Source organism: Salvelinus fontinalis, chromosome 29 (assembly GCF_029448725.1).
Source record: "Salvelinus fontinalis isolate EN_2023a chromosome 29, ASM2944872v1, whole genome shotgun sequence".
NCBI classification, from domain to species: Eukaryota; Metazoa; Chordata; class Actinopteri; order Salmoniformes; family Salmonidae; genus Salvelinus; species Salvelinus fontinalis.
Genome location: NC_074693.1, coordinates 41,526,909 through 41,541,400, shown reverse-complemented (window position 1 = coordinate 41,541,400; position 14,492 = coordinate 41,526,909). Strand labels below are relative to the sequence as shown.

Here is a 14,492-nt window from a genome sequence, read left to right as displayed (position 1 = left end):
ATCTTTCAGAAACTGTGTAAGAGGGAAAAACTGTCTAACAAGGGCCATTTTAGATGGAGAGTTATTTTGCCTCTTCAAAAACTCTCCCTCTTGTAAAACACACCAGTAATGTATTTGATTTCAAATGGATAGAAAAAAATTTTACCTGACACCTCTGGATCTCAAGAGCAGCAGACTACCCACTCTGTTTGGTACTGTTAGACTGAGAGAAAACACATCAAATGAGGGACATTTTAGATTGAGTAACATAATCTAAAAAAGAATACTCTAACCGTCAAGATACACTTAGAAAGCACTTGATTTTAAGGGGGCACCAGAATTTGAAACTGGGACCGCTTGATCTACAGTCAAATTCTCTACCACTAAGCTTTTCCCACGCTAATGGAAAAATGTCCAAAAAGTGTCTAATAAGGGACATTTAAGATGGAGATCTACATAACCTAATAAAGAACACTCTCTCTTTGAAAGCACACATTAAATAGTATTTGATTTCAAGTTCACTAAAGGATTAGAACCTGTCCTCTTGATCTGAAGTCTATCGCACTTCCACCTTTGTTTGGAACTGTCTGACTGAGAGAAAAAACATCAAATGATGGACATTTTAGATTGAGTAACAACTCCTGAAAATGAGCACTCCGACTCTAAAGATGCAATTAGATAGTACTTGACATCAAGGGGGCACCAGGATTTGAACCTAGGACCTCTTGATCTGCAGTCAAATGCTCTACCACTGAGCTAAACCCCCTCTTTCAGAAACTGTGTAAGAAGGATAAACTGTCTAACAAGGGCCATTTTAGATGGAGAGTTATTTTGCCTCTTCAAAAACTCTCCCTCTTGGAAAACACACCAGTAATGTATTTGATTTCAAGTGGATAGAAAAAAAAATTTGCTGACACCTCTGGATCTCAAGAGCAGCAGACTACCCACTCTGTTTGGTACTGTTAGACTGAGAGAAAAAACATCAAATGAGGGACATTTTAGATTGATGAACAACACCTGAAAATGAGCACTCTATCTCTCAAGATACAATTAGATAGTACTTGACATCAAGGGAGCACCAGGATTTGAACCTAGGACCTAATGATCTGCAGTCAAATGCTCTACCACTGAGCTATACCCCCTCTGTCAGATACTGTATAAGAAGGATAAACTGTCTTACAAGGGCCATTTTAGATGGAGAGTTATTTTGCCTCTTCAAAAACTCTCCCTCTTGTAAAACACACCAGTAATGTATTTGATTTCAAATGGATAGAAAAAATTTTTACCTGACACCTCTGGATCTCAAGAGCAGCAGACTACCCACTCTGTTTGGTACTGTTAGACTGAGAGAAAACACATCAAATGAGGGACATTTTAGATTGAGTAACATAATCTAAAAAAGAATACTCTAACCGTCAAGATACACTTAGAAAGCACTTGATTTTAAGGGGGCACCAGAATTTGAAACTGGGACCGCTTGATCTACAGTCAAATTCTCTACCACTAAGCTTTTCCCACGCTAATGGAAAAATGTCCAAAAAGTGTCTAATAAGGGACATTTAAGATGGAGATCTACATAACCTAATAAAGAACACTCTCTCTTTGAAAGCACACATTAAATAGTATTTGATTTCAAGTTCACTAAAGGATTAGAACCTGTCCTCTTGATCTGAAGTCTATCGCACTTCCACCTTTGTTTGGAACTGTCTGACTGAGAGAAAAAACATCAAATGATGGACATTTTAGATTGAGTAACAACTCCTGAAAATGAGCACTCCGACTCTAAAGATACAATTAGATAGTACTTGACATCAAGGGGGCACCAGGATTTGAACCTAGGACCTCTTGATCTGCATTCAAATGCTCTACCACTGAGCTAAACCCCCTCTTTCAGAAACTGTGTAAGAAGGATAAACTGTCTAACAAGGGCCATTTTAGATGGAGAGTTATTTTGCCTCTTCAAAAACTCTCCCTCTTGGAAAACACACCAGTAATGTATTTGATTTCAAGTGGATAGAAAAAAAAATTTGCTGACACCTCTGAATCTCAAGAGCAGCAGACTACCCACTCTGTTTGGTACTGTTAGACTGAGAGAAAAAACATCAAATGAGGGACATTTTAGATTGATGAACAACACCTGAAAATGAGCACTCTATCTCTCAAGATACAATTAGATAGTACTTGACATCAAGGGAGCACCAGGATTTGAACCTAGGACCTCTTGATCTGCAGTCAAATGCTCTACCACTGAGCTAAACCCCCTCTTTCAGAAACTGTGTAAGAAGGATAAACTGTCTAACAAGGGCCATTTTAGATGGAGAGTTATTTTGCCTCTTCAAAAACTCTCCCTCTTGGAAAACACACCAGTAATGTATTTGATTTCAAGTGGATAGAAAAAAAAATTTGATGACACCTCTGGATCTCAAGAGCAGCAGACTACCCACTCTGTTTGGTACTGTTAGACTGAGAGAAAAAACATCAAATGAGGGACATTTTAGATTGATGAACAACACCTGAAAATGAGCACTCTATCTCTCAAGATACAATTAGATAGTACTTGACATCAAGGGAGCACCAGGATTTGAACCTAGGACCTAATGATGTGCAGTCAAATGCTCTACCACTGAGCTATACCCCCTCTTTCAGAAACTGTATAAGAAGGATAAACTGTCTAATAAGGGCCATTTTAGATGGAGAGTTATTTTGCCTCTTCAAAAACTCTCCCTCTTGGAAAACACACCAGTAATGTATTTGATTTCAAGTGGATAGAAAAAAAAATTACCTGACACCTCTGGATCTCAAGAGCAGCAGACTACCCACTCTGTTTGGTACTGTTAGACTGAGAGAAAAAACATCAAATGAGGGACATTTTAGATTGAGTAACATAATCTAAAAAAGAATACTCTAACCGTCAAGATACACTTAGAAAGCACTTGATTTTAAGGGGGCACCAGAATTTGAAACTGGGACCGCTTGATCTACAGTCAAATTCTCTACCACTAAGCTTTTCCCACACTAATGGAAAAATGTCCAAAAAGTGTCTAATAAGGGACATTTAAGATGGAGATCTACATAACCTAATAAAGAACACTCTCTCTTTGAAAGCACACATTAAATAGTATTTGATTTCAAGTTCACTAAAGGATTAGAACCTGTCCTCTTGATCTGAAGTCTATCGCACTTCCACCTTTGTTTGGAACTGTCTGACTGAGAGAAAAAACATCAAATGATGGACATTTTAGATTGAGTAACAACTCCTGAAAATGAGCACTCCGACTCTAAAGATACAATTAGATAGTACTTGACATCAAGGGGGCACCAGGATTTGAACCTAGGACCTCTTGATCTGCATTCAAATGCTCTACCACTGAGCTAAACCCCCTCTTTCAGAAACTGTGTAAGAAGGATAAACTGTCTAACAAGGGCCATTTTAGATGGAGAGTTATTTTGCCTCTTCAAAAACTCTCCCTCTTGGAAAACACACCAGTAATGTATTTGATTTCAAGTGGATAGAAAAAAAAATTTGCTGACACCTCTGGATCTCAAGAGCAGCAGACTACCCACTCTGTTTGGTACTGTTAGACTGAGAGAAAAAACATCAAATGAGGGACATTTTAGATTGATGAACAACACCTGAAAATGAGCACTCTATCTCTCAAGATACAATTAGATAGTACTTGACATCAAGGGAGCACCAGGATTTGAACCTAGGACCTCTTGATCTGCAGTCAAATGCTCTACCACTGAGCTAAACCCCCTCTTTCAGAAACTGTGTAAGAAGGATAAACTGTCTAACAAGGGCCATTTTAGATGGAGAGTTATTTTGCCTCTTCAAAAACTCTCCCTCTTGGAAAACACACCAGTAATGTATTTGATTTCAAGTGGATAGAAAAAAAAATTTGATGACACCTCTGGATCTCAAGAGCAGCAGACTACCCACTCTGTTTGGTACTGTTAGACTGAGAGAAAAAACATCAAATGAGGGACATTTTAGATTGATGAACAACACCTGAAAATGAGCACTCTATCTCTCAAGATACAATTAGATAGTACTTGACATCAAGGGAGCACCAGGATTTGAACCTAGGACCTAATGATGTGCAGTCAAATGCTCTACCACTGAGCTATACCCCCTCTTTCAGAAACTGTATAAGAAGGATAAACTGTCTAATAAGGGCCATTTTAGATGGAGAGTTATTTTGCCTCTTCAAAAACTCTCCCTCTTGGAAAACACACCAGTAATGTATTTGATTTCAAGTGGATAGAAAAAAAAATTACCTGACACCTCTGGATCTCAAGAGCAGCAGACTACCCACTCTGTTTGGTACTGTTAGACTGAGAGAAAAAACATCAAATGAGGGACATTTTAGATTGAGTAACATAATCTAAAAAAGAATACTCTAACCGTCAAGATACACTTAGAAAGCACTTGATTTTAAGGGGGCACCAGAATTTGAAACTGGGACCGCTTGATCTGCAGTCAAATTCTCTACCACTGAGCTTTTCCCACGCTAATGGAAAAATGTCCAAAAATTGTCTAATAAGGGACATTTAAGATGGAGATCTACATAACCTAATAAAGAACACTCTCTCTTTGAAAGCACACATTAAAAAGTATTTGATTTCAAGTTCACTAAAGGATTAGAACCTGAGTCCTCTTGATCTGAAGTCTATCGCACTTCCACCTTTGTTTGGAACTGTCTGACTGAGAGAAAAAACATCAAATGATGGACATTTTAGATTGAGTAACAACTCCTGAAAATGAGCACTCCGACTCTAAAGATACAATTAGATAGTACTTGACATCAAGGGGGCACCAGGATTTGAACCTAGGACCTCTTGATCTGCAGTCAAATGCTCTACCACTGAGCTAAACCCCATCTTTCAGAAACTGTGTAAGAGGGAAAAACTGTCTAACAAGGGCCATTTTAGATGGAGAGTTATTTTGCCTCTTCAAAAACTCTCCCTCTTGTAAAACACACCAGTAATGTATTTGATTTCAAATGGATAGAAAAAATTTTTACCTGACACCTCTGGATCTCAAGAGCAGCAGACTACCCACTCTGTTTGGTACTGTTAGACTGAGAGAAAACACATCAAATGAGGGACATTTTAGATTGAGTAACATAATCTAAAAAAGAATACTCTAACCGTCAAGATACACTTAGAAAGCACTTGATTTTAAGGGGGCACCAGAATTTGAAACTGGGACCGCTTGATCTACAGTCAAATTCTCTACCACTAAGCTTTTCCCACGCTAATGGAAAAATGTCCAAAAAGTGTCTAATAAGGGACATTTAAGATGGAGATCTACATAACCTAATAAAGAACACTCTCTCTTTGAAAGCACACATTAAATAGTATTTGATTTCAAGTTCACTAAAGGATTAGAACCTGTCCTCTTGATCTGAAGTCTATCGCACTTCCACCTTTGTTTGGAACTGTCTGACTGAGAGAAAAAACATCAAATGATGGACATTTTAGATTGAGTAACAACTCCTGAAAATGAGCACTCCGACTCTAAAGATACAATTAGATAGTACTTGACATCAAGGGGGCACCAGGATTTGAACCTAGGACCTCTTGATCTGCAGTCAAATGCTCTACCACTGAGCTAAACCCCTTCTTTCAGAAACTGTGTAAGAAGGATAAACTGTCTAACAAGGGCCATTTTAGATGGAGAGTTATTTTGCCTCTTCAAAAACTCTCCCTCTTGGAAAACACACCAGTAATGTATTTGATTTCAAGTGGATAGAAAAAAAATTTTGCTGACACCTCTGGATCTCAAGAGCAGCAGACTACCCACTCTGTTTGGTACTGTTAGACTGAGAGAAAAAACATCAAATGAGGGACATTTTAGATTGATGAACAACACCTGAAAATGAGCACTCTATCTCTCAAGATACAATTAGATAGTACTTGACATCAAGGGAGCACCAGGATTTGAACCTAGGACCTAATGATGTGCAGTCAAATGCTCTACCACTGAGCTATACCCCCTCTTTCAGAAACTGTATAAGAAGGATAAACTGTCTAATAAGGGCCATTTTAGATGGAGAGTTATTTTGCCTCTTCAAAAACTCTCCCTCTTGGAAAACACACCAGTAATGTATTTGATTTCAAGTGGATAGAAAAAAAAATTACCTGACACCTCTGGATCTCAAGAGCAGCAGACTACCCACTCTGTTTGGTACTGTTAGACTGAGAGAAAAAACATCAAATGAGGGACATTTTAGATTGAGTAACATAATCTAAAAAAGAATACTCTAACCGTCAAGATACACTTAGAAAGCACTTGATTTTAAGGGGGCACCAGAATTTGAAACTGGGACCGCTTGATCTGCAGTCAAATTCTCTACCACTGAGCTTTTCCCACGCTAATGGAAAAATGTCCAAAAATTGTCTAATAAGGGACATTTAAGATGGAGATCTACATAACCTAATAAAGAACACTCTCTCTTTGAAAGCACACATTAAAAAGTATTTGATTTCAAGTTCACTAAAGGATTAGAACCTGAGTCCTCTTGATCTGAAGTCTATCGCACTTCCACCTTTGTTTGGAACTGTCTGACTGAGAGAAAAAACATCAAATGATGGACATTTTAGATTGAGTAACAACTCCTGAAAATGAGCACTCCGACTCTAAAGATACAATTAGATAGTACTTGACATCAAGGGGGCACCAGGATTTGAACCTAGGACCTCTTGATCTGCAGTCAAATGCTCTACCACTGAGCTAAACCCCATCTTTCAGAAACTGTGTAAGAGGGAAAAACTGTCTAACAAGGGCCATTTTAGATGGAGAGTTATTTTGCCTCTTCAAAAACTCTCCCTCTTGTAAAACACACCAGTAATGTATTTGATTTCAAATGGATAGAAAAAATTTTTACCTGACACCTCTGGATCTCAAGAGCAGCAGACTACCCACTCTGTTTGGTACTGTTAGACTGAGAGAAAACACATCAAATGAGGGACATTTTAGATTGAGTAACATAATCTAAAAAAGAATACTCTAACCGTCAAGATACACTTAGAAAGCACTTGATTTTAAGGGGGCACCAGAATTTGAAACTGGGACCGCTTGATCTACAGTCAAATTCTCTACCACTAAGCTTTTCCCACGCTAATGGAAAAATTTCCAAAAAGTGTCTAATAAGGGACATTTAAGATGGAGATCTACATAACCTAATAAAGAACACTCTCTCTTTGAAAGCACACATTAAATAGTATTTGATTTCAAGTTCACTAAAGGATTAGAACCTGTCCTCTTGATCTGAAGTCTATCGCACTTCCACCTTTGTTTGGAACTGTCTGACTGAGAGAAAAAACATCAAATGATGGACATTTTAGATTGAGTAACAACTCCTGAAAATGAGCACTCCGACTCTAAAGATACAATTAGATAGTACTTGACATCAAGGGGGCACCAGGATTTGAACCTAGGACCTCTTGATCTGCAGTCAAATGCTCTACCACTGAGCTAAACCCCCTCTTTCAGAAACTGTGTAAGAAGGATAAACTGTCTAACAAGGGCCATTTTAGATGGAGAGTTATTTTGCCTCTTCAAAAACTCTCCCTCTTGGAAAACACACCAGTAATGTATTTGATTTCAAGTGGATAGAAAAAAAAATTTGCTGACACCTCTGGATCTCAAGAGCAGCAGACTACCCACTCTGTTTGGTACTGTTAGACTGAGAGAAAAAACATCAAATGAGGGACATTTTAGATTGATGAACAACACCTGAAAATGAGCACTCTATCTCTCAAGATACAATTAGATAGTACTTGACATCAAGGGAGCACCAGGATTTGAACCTAGGACCTAATGATCTGCAGTCAAATGCTCTACCACTGAGCTATACCCCCTCTGTCAGAAACTGTATAAGAAGGATAAACTGTCTAACAAGGGCCATTTTAGATGGAGAGTTATTTTGCCTCTTCAAAAACTCTCCCTCTTGTAAAACACACCAGTAATGTATTTGATTTCAAATGGATAGAAAAATTTTTTACCTGACACCTCTGGATCTCAAGAGCAGCAGACTACCCACTCTGTTTGGTACTGTTAGACTGAGAGAAAACACATCAAATGAGGGACATTTTAGATTGAGTAACATAATCTAAAAAAGAATACTCTAACCGTCAAGATACACTTAGAAAGCACTTGATTTTAAGGGGGCACCAGAATTTGAAACTGGGACCGCTTGATCTACAGTCAAATTCTCTACCACTAAGCTTTTCCCACGCTAATGGAAAAATGTCCAAAAAGTGTCTAATAAGGGACATTTAAGATGGAGATCTACATAACCTAATAAAGAACACTCTCTCTTTGAAAGCACACATTAAATAGTATTTGATTTCAAGTTCACTAAAGGATTAGAACCTGTCCTCTTGATCTGAAGTCTATCGCACTTCCACCTTTGTTTGGAACTGTCTGACTGAGAGAAAAAACATCAAATGATGGACATTTTAGATTGAGTAACAACTCCTGAAAATGAGCACTCCGACTCTAAAGATACAATTAGATAGTACTTGACATCAAGGGGGCACCAGGATTTGAACCTAGGACCTCTTGATCTGCAGTCAAATGCTCTACCACTGAGCTAAACCCCCTCTTTCAGAAACTGTGTAAGAAGGATAAACTGTCTAACAAGGGCCATTTTAGATGGAGAGTTATTTTGCCTCTTCAAAAACTCTCCCTCTTGGAAAACACACCAGTAATGTATTTGATTTCAAGTGGATAGAAAAAAAAATTTGCTGACACCTCTGGATCTCAAGAGCAGCAGACTACCCACTCTGTTTGGTACTGTTAGACTGAGAGAAAAAACATCAAATGAGGGACATTTTAGATTGAGTAACATAATCTAAAAAAGAATACTCTAACCGTCAAGATACACTTAGAAAGCACTTGATTTTAAGGGGGCACCAGAATTTGAAACTGGGACCGCTTGATCTGCAGTCAAATTCTCTACCACTAAGCTTTTCCCACGCTAATGGAAAAATGTCCAAAAATTGTCTAATAAGGGACATTTAAGATGGAGATCTACATAACCTAATAAAGAACACTCTCTCTTTGAAAGCACACATTAAAAAGTATTTGATTTCAAGTTCACTAAAGGATTAGAACCTGAGTCCTCTTGATCTGAAGTCTATCGCACTTCCACCTTTGTTTGGAACTGTCTGACTGAGAGAAAAAACATCAAATGATGGACATTTTAGATTGAGTAACAACTCCTGAAAATGAGCACTCCGACTCTAAAGATACTATTAGATAGTACTTGACATCAAGGGGGCACCAGGATTTGAACCTAGGACCTCTTGATCTGCAGTCAAATGCTCTACCACTGAGCTAAACCCCATCTTTCAGAAACTGTGTAAGAGGGAAAAACTGTCTAACAAGGGCCATTTTAGATGGAGAGTTATTTTGCCTCTTCAAAAACTCTCCCTCTTGTAAAACACACCAGTAATGTATTTGATTTCAAATGGATAGAAAAAATTTTTACCTGACACCTCTGGATCTCAAGAGCAGCAGACTACCCACTCTGTTTGGTACTGTTAGACTGAGAGAAAACACATCAAATGAGGGACATTTTAGATTGAGTAACATAATCTAAAAAAGAATACTCTAACCGTCAAGATACACTTAGAAAGCACTTGATTTTAAGGGGGCACCAGAATTTGAAACTGGGACCGCTTGATCTACAGTCAAATTCTCTACCACTAAGCTTTTCCCACGCTAATGGAAAAATGTCCAAAAAGTGTCTAATAAGGGACATTTAAGATGGAGATCTACATAACCTAATAAAGAACACTCTCTCTTTGAAAGCACACATTAAATAGTATTTGATTTCAAGTTCACTAAAGGATTAGAACCTGAGTCCTCTTGATCTGAAGTCTATCGCACTTCCACCTTTGTTTGGAACTGTCTGACTGAGAGAAAAAACATCAAATGATGGACATTTTAGATTGAGTAACAACTCCTGAAAATGAGCACTCCGACTCTAAAGATACAATTAGATAGTACTTGACATCAAGGGGGCACCAGGATTTGAACCTAGGACCTCTTGATCTGCAGTCAAATGCTCTACCACTGAGCTAAACCCCCTCTTTCAGAAACTGTGTAAGAAGGATAAACTGTCTAACAAGGGCCATTTTAGATGGAGAGTTATTTTGCCTCTTCAAAAACTCTCCCTCTTGGAAAACACACCAGTAATGTATTTGATTTCAAGTGGATAGAAAAAAAAATTTGCTGACACCTCTGGATCTCAAGAGCAGCAGACTACCCACTCTGTTTGGTACTGTTAGACTGAGAGAAAAAACATCAAATGAGGGACATTTTAGATTGATGAACAACACCTGAAAATGAGCACTCTATCTCTCAAGATACAATTAGATAGTACATGACATCAAGGGAGCACCAGGATTTGAACCTAGGACCTAATGATCTGCAGTCAAATGCTCTACCACTGAGCTATACCCCCTCTGTCAGAAACTGTATAAGAAGGATAAACTGTCTAACAAGGGCCATTTTAGATGGAGAGTTATTTTGCCTCTTCAAAAACTCTCCCTCTTGGAAAACACACCAGTAATGTATTTGATTTCAAGTGGATAGAAAAAAAAATTACCTGACACCTCTGGATCTCAAGAGCAGCAGACTACCCACTCTGTTTGGTACTGTTAGACTGAGAGAAAAAACATCAAATGAGGGACATTTTAGATTGAGTAACATAATCTAAAAAAGAATACTCTAACCGTCAAGATACACTTAGAAAGCACTTGATTTTAAGGGGGCACCAGAATTTGAAACTGGGACCGCTTGATCTGCAGTCAAATTCTCTACCACTAAGCTTTTCCCACGCTAATGGAAAAATGTCCAAAAATTGTCTAATAAGGGACATTTAAGATGGAGATCTACATAACCTAATAAAGAACACTCTCTCTTTGAAAGCACACATTAAAAAGTATTTGATTTCAAGTTCACTAAAGGATTAGAACCTGAGTCCTCTTGATCTGAAGTCTATCGCACTTCCACCTTTGTTTGGAACTGTCTGACTGAGAGAAAAAACATCAAATGATGGACATTTTAGATTGAGTAACAACTCCTGAAAATGAGCACTCCGACTCTAAAGATACAATTAGATAGTACTTGACATCAAGGGGGCACCAGGATTTGAACCTAGGACCTCTTGATCTGCAGTCAAATGCTCTACCACTGAGCTAAACCCCCTCTTTCAGAAACTGTGTAAGAAGGATAAACTGTCTAACAAGGGCCATTTTAGATGGAGAGTTATTTTGCCTCTTCAAAAACTCTCCCTCTTGGAAAACACACCAGTAATGTATTTGATTTCAAGTGGATAGAAAAAAAAATTTGCTGACACCTCTGGATCTCAAGAGCAGCAGACTACCCACTCTGTTTGGTACTGTTAGACTGAGAGAAAAAACATCAAATGAGGGACATTTTAGATTGATGAACAACACCTGAAAATGAGCACTCTATCTCTCAAGATACAATTAGATAGTACTTGACATCAAGGGAGCACCAGGATTTGAACCTAGGACCTAATGATCTGCAGTCAAATGCTCTACCACTGAGCTATACCCCCTCTGTCAGAAACTGTATAAGAAGGATAAACTGTCTAACAAGGGCCATTTTAGATGGAGAGTTATTTTGCCTCTTCAAAAACTCTCCCTCTTGGAAAACACACCAGTAATGTATTTGATTTCAAGTGGATAGAAAAAAAAATTACCTGACACCTCTGGATCTCAAGAGCAGCAGACTACCCACTCTGTTTGGTACTGTTAGACTGAGAGAAAAAACATCAAATGAGGGACATTTTAGATTGAGTAACATAATCTAAAAAAGAATACTCTAACCGTCAAGATACACTTAGAAAGCACTTGATTTTAAGGGGGCACCAGAATTTGAAACTGGGACCGCTTGATCTGCAGTCAAATTCTCTACCACTAAGCTTTTCCCACGCTAATGGAAAAATGTCCAAAAATTGTCTAATAAGGGACATTTAAGATGGAGATCTACATAACCTAATAAAGAACACTCTCTCTTTGAAAGCACACATTAAAAAGTATTTGATTTCAAGTTCACTAAAGGATTAGAACCTGAGTCCTCTTGATCTGAAGTCTATCGCACTTCCACCTTTGTTTGGAACTGTCTGACTGAGAGAAAAAACATCAAATGATGGACATTTTAGATTGAGTAACAACTCCTGAAAATGAGCACTCCGACTCTAAAGATAGTACTTGACATCAAGGGGGCACCAGGATTTGAACCTAGGACCTCTTGATCTGCAGTCAAATGCTCTACCACTGAGCTAAACCCCCTCTTTCAGAAACTGTGTAAGAAGGATAAACTGTCTAACAAGGGCCATTTTAGATGGAGAGTTATTTTGCCTCTTCAAAAACTCTCCCTCTTGGAAAACACACCAGTAATGTATTTGATTTCAAGTGGATAGAAAAAAAAATTTGCTGACACCTCTGGATCTCAAGAGCAGCAGACTACCCACTCTGTTTGGTACTGTTAGACTGAGAGAAAAAACATCAAATGAGGAACATTTTAGATTGATGAACAACACCTGAAAATGAGCACTCTATCTCTCAAGATACAATTAGATAGTACTTGACATCAAGGGAGCACCAGGATTTGAACCTAGGACCTAATGATCTGCAGTCAAATGCTCTACCACTGAGCTATACCCCCTCTGTCAGAAACTGTATAAGAAGGATAAACTGTCTAACAAGGGCCATTTTAGATGGAGAGTTATTTTGCCTCTTCAAAAACTCTCCCTCTTGGAAAACACACCAGTAATGTATTTGATTTCAAGTGGATAGAAAAAAAAATTACCTGACACCTCTGGATCTCAAGAGCAGCAGACTACCCACTCTGTTTGGTACTGTTAGACTGAGAGAAAAAACATCAAATGAGGGACATTTTAGATTGAGTAACATAATCTAAAAAAGAATACTCTAACCGTCAAGATACACTTAGAAAGCACTTGATTTTAAGGGGTCACCAGAATTTGAAACTGGGACCGCTTGATCTGCAGTCAAATTCTCTACCACTAAGCTTTTCCCACGCTAATGGAAAAATGTCCAAAAATTGTCTAATAAGGGACATTTAAGATGGAGATCTACATAACCTAATAAAGAACACTCTCTCTTTGAAAGCACACATTAAAAAGTATTTGATTTCAAGTTCACTAAAGGATTAGAACCTGAGTCCTCTTGATCTGAAGTCTATCGCACTTCCACCTTTGTTTGGAACTGTCTGACTGAGAGAAAAAACATCAAATGATGGACATTTTAGATTGAGTAACAACTCCTGAAAATGAGCACTCCGACTCTAAAGATACTATTAGATAGTACTTGACATCAAGGGGGCACCAGGATTTGAACCTAGGACCTCTTGATCTGCAGTCAAATGCTCTACCACTGAGCTAAACCCCATCTTTCAGAAACTGTGTAAGAGGGTAAAACTGTCTAACAAGGGCCATTTTAGATGGAGAGTTATTTTGCCTCTTCAAAAACTCTCCCTCTTGTAAAACACACCAGTAATGTATTTGATTTCAAATGGATAGAAAAATTTTTTACCTGACACCTCTGGATCTCAAGAGCAGCAGACTACCCACTCTGTTTGGTACTGTTAGACTGAGAGAAAACACATCAAATGAGGGACATTTTAGATTGAGTAACATAATCTAAAAAAGAATACTCTAACCGTCAAGATACACTTAGAAAGCACTTGATTTTAAGGGGGCACCAGAATTTGAAACTGGGACCGCTTGATCTACAGTCAAATTCTCTACCACTAAGCTTTTCCCACGCTAATGGAAAAATGTCCAAAAAGTGTCTAATAAGGGACATTTAAGATGGAGATCTACATAACCTAATAAAGAACACTCTCTCTTTGAAAGCACACATTAAATAGTATTTGATTTCAAGTTCACTAAAGGATTAGAACCTGAGTCCTCTTGATCTGAAGTCTATCGCACTTCCACCTTTGTTTGGAACTGTCTGACTGAGAGAAAAAACATCAAATGATGGACATTTTAGATTGAGTAACAACTCCTGAAAATGAGCACTCCGACTCTAAAGATACAATTAGATAGTACTTGACATCAAGGGGGCACCAGGATTTGAACCTAGGAACTCTTGATCTGCAGTCAAATGCTCTACCACTGAGCTAAACCCCCTCTTTCAGAAACTGTGTAAGAAGGATAAACTGTCTAACAAGGGCCATTTTAGATGGAGAGTTATTTTGCCTCTTCAAAAACTCTCCCTCTTGGAAAACACACCAGTAATGTATTTGATTTCAAGTGGATAGAAAAAAAAATTTGCTGACACCTCTGGATCTCAAGAGCAGCAGACTACCCACTCTGTTTGGTACTGTTAGACTGAGAGAAAAAACATCAAATGAGGGACATTTTAGATTGATGAACAACACCTGAAAATGAGCACTCTATCTCTCAAGATACAATTAGATAGTACTTGACATCAAGGGA

The 14,492-nt window shown here is 38.3% G+C and overlaps 6 non-coding genes across 6 annotated transcripts; all 6 read right to left on the bottom strand.

Annotated features, from left to right (window-relative positions):
* Positions 1-673: 673 nt before the first annotated feature.
* On the bottom strand, positions 674-745 carry trnac-gca (transfer RNA cysteine (anticodon GCA)). The gene has a single exon. It is a non-coding gene; the product is annotated as a tRNA-Cys (tRNA).
* Positions 746-7,397: 6,652 nt separating this feature from the next.
* Positions 7,398-7,469, bottom strand: trnac-gca (transfer RNA cysteine (anticodon GCA)). The gene has a single exon. It is a non-coding gene; the product is annotated as a tRNA-Cys (tRNA).
* Positions 7,470-8,517: 1,048 nt separating this feature from the next.
* On the bottom strand, positions 8,518-8,589 carry trnac-gca (transfer RNA cysteine (anticodon GCA)). The gene has a single exon. It is a non-coding gene; the product is annotated as a tRNA-Cys (tRNA).
* Positions 8,590-10,009: 1,420 nt separating this feature from the next.
* trnac-gca (transfer RNA cysteine (anticodon GCA)) lies at positions 10,010-10,081 on the bottom strand. Its single transcript has one exon. It is a non-coding gene; the product is annotated as a tRNA-Cys (tRNA).
* Positions 10,082-11,131: 1,050 nt separating this feature from the next.
* On the bottom strand, positions 11,132-11,203 carry trnac-gca (transfer RNA cysteine (anticodon GCA)). Its single transcript has one exon. It is a non-coding gene; the product is annotated as a tRNA-Cys (tRNA).
* Positions 11,204-12,243: 1,040 nt separating this feature from the next.
* Positions 12,244-12,315, bottom strand: trnac-gca (transfer RNA cysteine (anticodon GCA)). The gene has a single exon. It is a non-coding gene; the product is annotated as a tRNA-Cys (tRNA).
* Between the last annotated feature and the right edge of the window lie 2,177 nt (positions 12,316-14,492).